The following is an 8,811-nucleotide window of genomic DNA, read 5'->3' as shown; positions in this document are numbered from 1 at the left end:
GTCAGTAACTTAACGGCGCAATTTGACCGAATCTTAACGGTGAGGACCAATCAGACGGAAATTGTTACCTCAGTGACTTTTTAGATGAAATTAAAATGTCAAGGACTGAAACGATGTTGGAGGCAGAGTACAGGGATTAAACATAATTTAATCCTATATATATATATATATATATATATATATATATAAATTGGGTTAATTAATCATTTAGTTTAATTTATTAATTAAATCATTTGATTGATTAATCATGCTCACAGCCGCACCCACGTGCCCCTCTATCATTTTCATTTAGCTTATTTTTATTCGCTCTTACTAGCATGCTGCCACGTGACAGTTTATTATTTATCCCTTTCCTCTTTCTCACGAAAGAGAAGAACCCAGCCAACTAACTCATCTCTCTCTCTCTCTCGTAACCTCACGTGCGCAGCCACCCTATCAATCATCTTAATCATTCTACCCCTTTGGTTCTATTGCGCACACACCAGCCAGTCAGCCACATATGTAGGGCTGGGCAAGTCAAACTGAAATACCGAATCCGTCCCGAACCCGTACTGAAAATAGACGGGACGGGACGGGCCGGTATCAAAAACATAAAAATTACTATTCAGCCCGGCCCGTACCGTACCGAACAAAACGGGACGGGCTACGGTATTGAAGTTTTGAATCCCGACTGGGCCCGTCCCGGCCCGATTTGTATATGTATGTGTTTTTTTATTCATATGTATAAAATATATATACACAAGTTCTTATCTTTCTTGTCATAAAAAAAGTCCTTATCCTTCTTATCTTCTAGTGGGACCTCTGCAATCTGCACCTCCCACTTTTGCAACTCTCTCTCTCTCTCTGTGTTCAAGTGTTCATCCCCTCTCTCCCCCTCTCTTCTTAATCCTTTATTCAGCCTCTTACAATTTGTCTTGCCACTCTAGACGTCACCACCGCACCATCTTCAGTCGACCCACTCTCAAGGAACGCTGCCCAGACCTCTAGCCATCACCACCACACCACTGCACCTCCGGCATCCTCGGCCCACCACCATCTTCAGTCGACCTCGGTGGCACCACAATCATCGCACCACCCACAAGGAACGCCTCCCAGATCTGTTGCCAACTTGCGATCAATTTTAATAATCTTTTTTAAGATCCGGGTTAGGTAGTAGAAATTGTTTGTTGCAGGAATTTGTTTCCTTTACAAATTTGATTTAGTGGGTTGCACTGAATTGTGAATTTTGTTAATTTGTGTTTTGTTTTTGAGGCAAAAAAAAGAAAGAAAAGGAATGCTTTTCTGCAGCTTCTGCAACTCGGAAATTTCGCCGGACGATTTGATCGCACCGGAGGAAGCGGAAACCGAAACCAATGTGAAGTCGGATAACAAAACCAATTCGGACACATCCAGGAAGTTGATTATAGGAGGACAGAACCCAGAATTCTCAGAAGTGTGGTTTGCAACTTCGATTTTTTTTTTTGGTTCAGTCCTGTAATGGGCCCGGGCCCGGGCCCGGCCCAAAACCGATCGGGTTCGGGCCTGTCGGGATCAATTCTCAAAATGGCCTAAACAGTCCCGGCCCGTCCCGACTAATAATTCCGGGCCCGAGATTGGGATTACCACAATTTTGGCCCGTCCCGGCCCGTGCCCAGCCCTAATATATACATCCCTTACTTGCACATCGAGGAGAAAGGAACCCTACGAACAGTAGCCGCACCACAAAATAGAGGCAGCCCTTTGGGCTACTCTCTTTCCCATTCTTCTCCATCATTTTTCCTTTTTTCTTTCTATTTTATTTTGAGATTTGAAGGATTACTCACACAAAGCTTCAAGGATCCATCAAGGAGCTCAACCTCTAGATCTACACGATTTAATATTTAGGTAATTGTGGGAGTTATAATTCAAGGATAGTCATGTTAGTTTTCTAACTAATTATGGTTACCCTTGTTTTCTCCTACATTTCTCTTCTCTTTTGTATTTGAATTTTGTAATTTTGATGTCTATGATTATGGGCTGTGAGTAATTTCCTTGTTGGGGGGTTAGGGTTGTGTGCCCTAACCCAAATTTTGTGTAAAAGATGTTTAATTTAATGTAATGATGATGCATTTTTCATATGATAGATGCTTATATCTATTTTTGTTAGGTTGAAATGCATGTCTAGGAGCGTAGTCAACTCTATATAGGGTGTGTATTTTGAGCATGTCTAGGATGGAGTTAGAGGCTTGAACCCCTCTAATTCCTAAGCTAGAAACCTTCAATTTTGTATTCGATGGGTTATAAGCATGATGATTTACACCCATTGTGTGCTTGTGCGGGCGGGTCGCTTAGTAGTCTAATTCCTCGATCTCTACGCCTCTTGATGTGAATTAGGGACCCTTGAACTGGCTCTTATTCATGTCAAGTGAGTTCCTACGACCCTTGAACCGGAGTAGAAATACCATGAAAGGGAATTTCGGTCCTTGAACCTTGAACCACCTTGGATACGACTACTGCCAAAGTAGGAGATTTGCATCTACATTATATTAGCTTCCGACACATAGAATTTGGGTGAAGGAACATCCCTAATTAACACCCGGCATTCCCATTTATTTGGTTATACTTTTATTAATTTCTTTGTATTTTTATTAATTGCTTTACATTTCATCACATTTTGTTAATCTAAAATTCTCCCTCAAAATATTGAAACTCCGACTCATTGTAAATAACCACCACTAGGCTCTTAGTTTTGATTAGGTTTTGGTGAGAACCAAAGCCGAGCATTGCTAAGGCTTGGTGCCTTAGAGTAGAATTTTTGTTTATTTTGTTCTTCTTTTGCATGCTAAGTGTCTTTAGTTCCGACTACCCAAGGATTGTGGGTTAGCCACTAATCCCCGTGGTACGATAATTTTGGGCTTAATACTTCCCTATATTGAAACTATTCGTATGCTTGCGAGAGTATATGATTCAAGTCAACGATCAGATAAAATACGCGGACACTTGAAGCAAGATAAAATATGATTTGGCATCCCTGACAAATTAGATTTAAGTAAGGCCAACTTACCTGCACGGGATATGATTTGAAGCCTGTTTCTTTTGTGGTTGTTTTGACCATCCCTTGGGTACCTGCCCGTCTCGTGCTCCTCGAAGGAACTACCTCATGCTACCTAGGCTTCCAAATGAACCTAAGATTATTCCAGATCAAGACTCAAATCGTGTCCCTTGTGCTCCCACTAATCTACCTGAGGAAAATCTATTTATTTTTCCTTCACTACTACACAAAAGGCTTCACACGACGCCTCTCAGACGACGTAACACTGTTTTCCGTGGTGTGAATAATTTCTCATTATTGAGACGACGGTTGTAAAATTTCCGTCTTCTAATATGAATTCAACCAACGGGTGTTTTTCATGCTGGAATTATTTATTGCTTCAGAAGACGTTTATAAATGGAAGCGTGGTGTGAGGTTAAATTATTATAGAGGCGGCAAGTTTCTCACAATTTGGTATTCCTCAGCATGTAGTGGTGATACGACGGTTTGTTTAAAACCGTGGTATGAATTCATAGATTTGCAAGTGCAAAACATGTCCACCAACATTTCCCTCCATTCACCCCTCCAAATCCATTTCCCTCTTACCGGACAACAAGAGGCGGCAAAACTGAAAATTTTAAAGTGGCATTCAGACAACATATATGTGGAAAAACATGGTCTGATGCCTTGTACATATATGTGAATCAACATTAATGGCCGTGTCCTAGCTAGCTAGACAACTACATGCACTAGCATATATCCATTCAGACCAAATTATTAGAACACTAGAGAAAAAGTCTTTCCAAAACTAATGCCTTAGCTTAGACCAGCCCACGCCTATACCCCGACACGGCATTCACTCCACAAAACCCCACAAATCGACTCACCCCGACTCTCTCTCCAACTCACTCCGACTCTCTCGCTGTCTGACTCACTCCACAGCCACCCCGACTCTCTAGTACCCAACTCTCGTGGTAGCATTCACTCTCTTTCCAAAACTCCACTGCTACTCTGACAATCTCTTTCCCAATCCCCGACTTTGAAGCCCTTGACCACGAATCCACCGCCTCCGAGATCTCTCTGGTACCCCTCCGATTCTCCCCAAGTCGAGCGAGCTGGGCGTTGGGAATAAAGTCGGCCGCCTAGGCGGGGCTGGGCGGCTCTGGACGGTCGGAGCCTAGGCGCTTTCTCCCTTTCTGGGTTCGAAATCAAGAAGGAACGCCGCTCCTCGATCAGTCGATTCTCAGACTCTCAGTCTCTCACCGAGTCTCCGGCCAGCTCTCTAGCTCTCTAGCTCGCCGGTAAATCGAATTTCTCTGGGTTTTTGTCTTTCAATAGAATTTCTGGGTTTCAATCTCACAATTTTTGAATTTCTGGGTTCGATTTTCAAGGCTTTCTGGGTTCGATTTTAGGTTCCATTTCTGGGTTCAAGGCTTAAAGGTCGATGATTCTTCAACCACGAAGCTTGGTGATTCACTGATTCTTCAAGCTCGATTTCTGGGAATTCTGGGTTCGATTTCTGGGTTCAAGGCTTGAAGCTCGGTTCAACCTCGAAATTTGGTGATTCTTCATGCTTGATTTCTGGGTTCAAAATTCAAACTCGGTGATTGACTGATTGTTGAAGCTCGATTTCTGGGTTTTGGATTCTGCAAGCTCGGTGATTTCTGGGTTTTGTGGTGAGTCATTGTCTCAACTCTCAAAGTATCAAACTGTGATTCTGTGAATGTTATAAACTGTGAATGTTATCAAACTGTGAGTCTGTGAATGTTTAGTTGCTGGGTATTGTATTGAACTGTGATGAACTGATGACCGTGTTGTTGATGAGTAGTCAGAGCAGATGACTCATGGTTTCCGTTGTCTTGTAACTCTTGTTGTCTTGTTGAGTTGTTGAGTTGTAATTCTTGCTGTGTTTTCTGGTTATAGAAGAGAATCCACCAATAAACATCGATCTCATATGCAATTGCCTTTATGGAACTTCAATTGATGATTCCGTTCAACAATTCTCACTTTGAGTCTTGTGCTCGTGCTGCGTTGAACAATTCAATGCAGTAGATGCACACACTGCAGCAATTCTGTTTCATGTAAGAAAGATGTAGTCAGCGATATTTTGAGGCATAGTCTTATTGTAAAACAGGTCACATAATATGAATGGCTTATGCAGGATTGTGTCATGGATGCTCTAGCAAGGAAGACTGTGATTCTTGTGACTCATCAAGTAGAATTTCTGTCAGAAGTTGACAAAATTCTGGTATGCTTTGGCTTTTGTTAGAGATTAATGAAGACTTGACTTGTATTATTTATGAAATCACATGAATATTTTGTTAGAAAAATAAAAGACAAATTAACGTTTTCCATGTATAATTTCATTTCCAGGTAATGGAGAGCGGACAAGTTACTCAATCCGGAATCATCGATTTGTATGGAACAAAAATCTTTTGGATGAACTTATCGAGTTCAAGGTAAGATTTTCCTACTGTAAGGTACGATTAGTTCAAGGTCCAAATTATGTCGTTTCAGTTCCTTTAGTGTACGAGACACTTTACAGGTATGCTCTTTTTTTTTTTTTTTTTTTTCTCCCTCTTCCTTTTGGTGCTACTGCAGCTGTGCTTTTTATTGATGAAAAGGATTTCTATTGCATTTAGTTAAGTCCTTTGGAATATTAAGTAACAGTATCTAGCTTATCTAGATTCTGAACGACATACCTAACTTTTCATTTATTTTTTTGTATTATTGATCTGTTTCTCACTTGTATGACTGGTTTTCAATTCTGAAACTTTATACTGTAATAGTAGCAATAAGTGATGAACCCTGCTTGGGTTTGTTTATCCAGATCTTTAAGTGTTGCACTATTATCCACCCCGAGCTCTTCTCTCTCTCTCCTTTTTTTTTTTTTTGGTTTAAATTATTTATTTTCTCTTGCAGGGGGATCCAGAAACAGATTTCTACAAGTTCTAAAGCTCGTAAGCTTATTGCACTTTCATTCCTAAGGATCAGTTTGGCATACATGGAGTTTAAGAGAATTTATGATGTTGAATTACTATGCATTTTTGTGTTGTTTAAATCGAGCTATTTTCTATTCTCACGGGTGATCTTAAGCACATAAAACTAAAACCATAAAAATATTTGGATATGTGCTCGTGCTGCGTTGAACAATTCTCACTTTGAGTCTTGTGCTTTTTTATGATATTCACTCGGTTAATGCTTGCGTACTTTGTATCCTCTTGCCAAACTATTTTGTCTATTTCACAAGAAACAGCTGGTTTCCCACCCAAACTTATTGCATTGGATGATTTCAATGTGGTTCACAGGGGACATATTTGACAAGGAACCAGAAGCAGCCTTGATATTGTGCTTCACTAGTTGATTGGATGGGGGCAAGGATTGTTGCTGCAATATTATGGCCTTTGCATGTGTTGGGAACAAAACTAGTCTATAGTAAAATTCACTCTGCTATTGGAATATCAAAGGTTATTTCTCTTACTTTTTTGACTGACAAGTAAGGTTATTTCAGTTCTTCGTGTCATCTTCTTTTTATAGGATTTGACTCCTATAATGTGTTTGAGAAAATCTAAAAATGGAATAAGTTCCTACAATGAATACTGTTTTTGTCAAGCTAAAATCTTGTATGTCTTTTGCAAATGCTTTAAGCCATACTGTTTCTTTTGTGTAATTGCATTTACTTAATCCGGACAGATTGCCCACCTCAAATTTATATTCCAGTTTTCCGCACCACAGAGTTAAAGATCACAAGTTTTACTGAAGCCCAGATCTCCAAATGAAGAACCCTGGTTCTGCATTTGATATTATTTATGAACACTGCAGAGTCATGTTCCGTGGCATTGGTGTTCTGAAGTTTGCTGCTTTGTTAGGTAAAATCCATCTTCAATACTTATAATTCAGTGTTGCTTTTTATCTCAGAATTGAAGAAAATACCATTATTTGGGAAATAACAGCTAGTTGGTATGTAATATAATAAGAAGAGTTAAAGTACTAAACTTTTATTTACTAAATCAAGTTGGGTTGTGTGATTCGATGTGTTTGTGTGTGTCTGCAAAATCTGTGTAGGGTAGTTGCATTTGTTAAAATGTATGTGCATTGTGACAGTAAAAATCATTTATTTAATTAAAGCAGAAATTTTCACTATATACCTTGAGAGGCTTAAGCAAGTCCCAAAATTTGTAAGTTGTATTAGACATGAAGTTTTTTGGATTTAGTTTGGCTTTCAGTAAGTTGGTGCTCTGTTTTGGCTTTGCTTATGTGTTTGGATTGCTGGTGCAGTACACATAATGGATTGAGAGGTATGTTTAATTTATACTTTTGATTTGCTTTCTGGTGATGATGAAGGTTATACATGTTGGTTTTGTGGTCGTAGTGTAGGACTAGACCTCACATTAATAGTTTTCTTACTTTATTCTCTAGGCAAGCCCAAACTAAACCATTTGATTTGTGCAGAACAAGAACTTTGAATTGATAAAAAAAAAAAAAAAATCTATATCAGTATGTGTATTGTGTATATATGCATTTTAATTGGCTTTTAGTCTTTATGGATTTGCTTCTGCAATGTCTATCATTTCTTCTGTTTTGCACTTGTGAAAGAACGAAACACTCACTTCTCAATGCATGTTGCAGTTACTATTCTATGTATGGACATTTCAAGAAGCTGGATGAAGAGATTAAAAGGGGAGCTGCATCTTTGGTGTTTATGATTCTTGAAGCTGTTTGGCTGTTTTAACTTGTGTTTCTCATTCGTAAGTTTCTGATTCTTTGATTGTTGAAGACATTATTTAAATACTTTTGGACTGTTCTGTGTTGGTCCTCCTGGAGTTTGGAACTTTGCTCGTTTGCTACTTGCTTAATGTATGTATCCTTTTGAGGCATGATGTTTGACGTGGTGGTTTTGTTCTGCAGGGAGAAGTGGAAACCTATCTTTAAAAAGCACATTTCTGGCCAAGTTTGTCGTGGTGGTTTTGTTCTAAAAACAATGATCCAGGTTTGAAGGCTGCTTATAAACTGGACAATCATGTGGAAGATGGAGCAGTGACGAAAGCTTTTGAAGTGATAGAGAGAAATTTGTTTAGGTAGAAGTTGTACTGAGGCTAGAAGTTGGTCTTTTTTGGGTTGGCCTTAATTGCAGTTCGCCTTATTTTGTGATCCCTTATTTTGTGGATACATCGGATCCATTTAGAATGCTATGGGATTATAACAGCTTTCTATTATGATTAAATTACCATTCTTTTGGTCATTTTTGCTTCCAGAATCTGAATTTTGCCATTACAACAATAGTAGGAAAATATGTCATCTGATGAGGTTTTTAGGGTACAATCAAACAAAATTTCTACAATTCAGACGACGGTTTGTATTGATATCATGGTCTCAAATGTCATGGTACAACAGTTTGAGTTATCTGTGTCGTGTGAAAGCACACATGCACTGAATTTTTAAGTCATCACACCACATTTTCCTAAAAAGCGTGGTCTAAGTAGAAGTCACACCACGCTGGAATCCTAAAACCGTGGTATGAGTGGAAGTCACACCACGCTGGAATCCTAAAACAGTGGTATGAGTAGAAGTCACACCACGACATATTTCTATCGACAGCATGTCGGCAGATCTGCCGGTCCATCAGACGACGAAGTCAGCTGCAAACCGTCGACCTAATGATCGGTATACGACGGTTGAAAACCGTCGTCTGACAGCGTTTCATCAGACGACGCCTCGATAGACCACGGAAATGCAAAACGTGAGACGACAGTTTTAAACCGTCGTGTGAAGCCTTTTGTGTAGTAGTGCTTGTATCCGTGGTCCTCTGCAGGGAATGCCAG

At 39.6% G+C, this 8,811-nt stretch overlaps 1 long non-coding RNA gene across 1 annotated transcript; it reads left to right on the top strand.

Annotated features, from left to right (window-relative positions):
* Nucleotides 1–5,021: 5,021 nt before the first annotated feature.
* Nucleotides 5,022–7,686, top strand: LOC133732803 (uncharacterized). The gene is made up of 7 exons (XR_009857327.1): nucleotides 5,022–5,070; nucleotides 5,151–5,237; nucleotides 5,363–5,448; nucleotides 5,912–6,017; nucleotides 6,298–6,456; nucleotides 6,683–6,858; nucleotides 7,619–7,686. It is a non-coding gene; the product is annotated as an uncharacterized LOC133732803 (long non-coding RNA).
* The last annotated feature ends 1,125 nt before the right edge of the window (nucleotides 7,687–8,811 follow it).

The sequence above is a fragment of the Rosa rugosa genome, chromosome 2 (assembly GCF_958449725.1).
Source record: "Rosa rugosa chromosome 2, drRosRugo1.1, whole genome shotgun sequence".
NCBI lineage: Eukaryota > Viridiplantae > Streptophyta > Magnoliopsida > Rosales > Rosaceae > Rosa > Rosa rugosa.
This window is presented reverse-complemented; position numbering and strand designations above follow the sequence as displayed.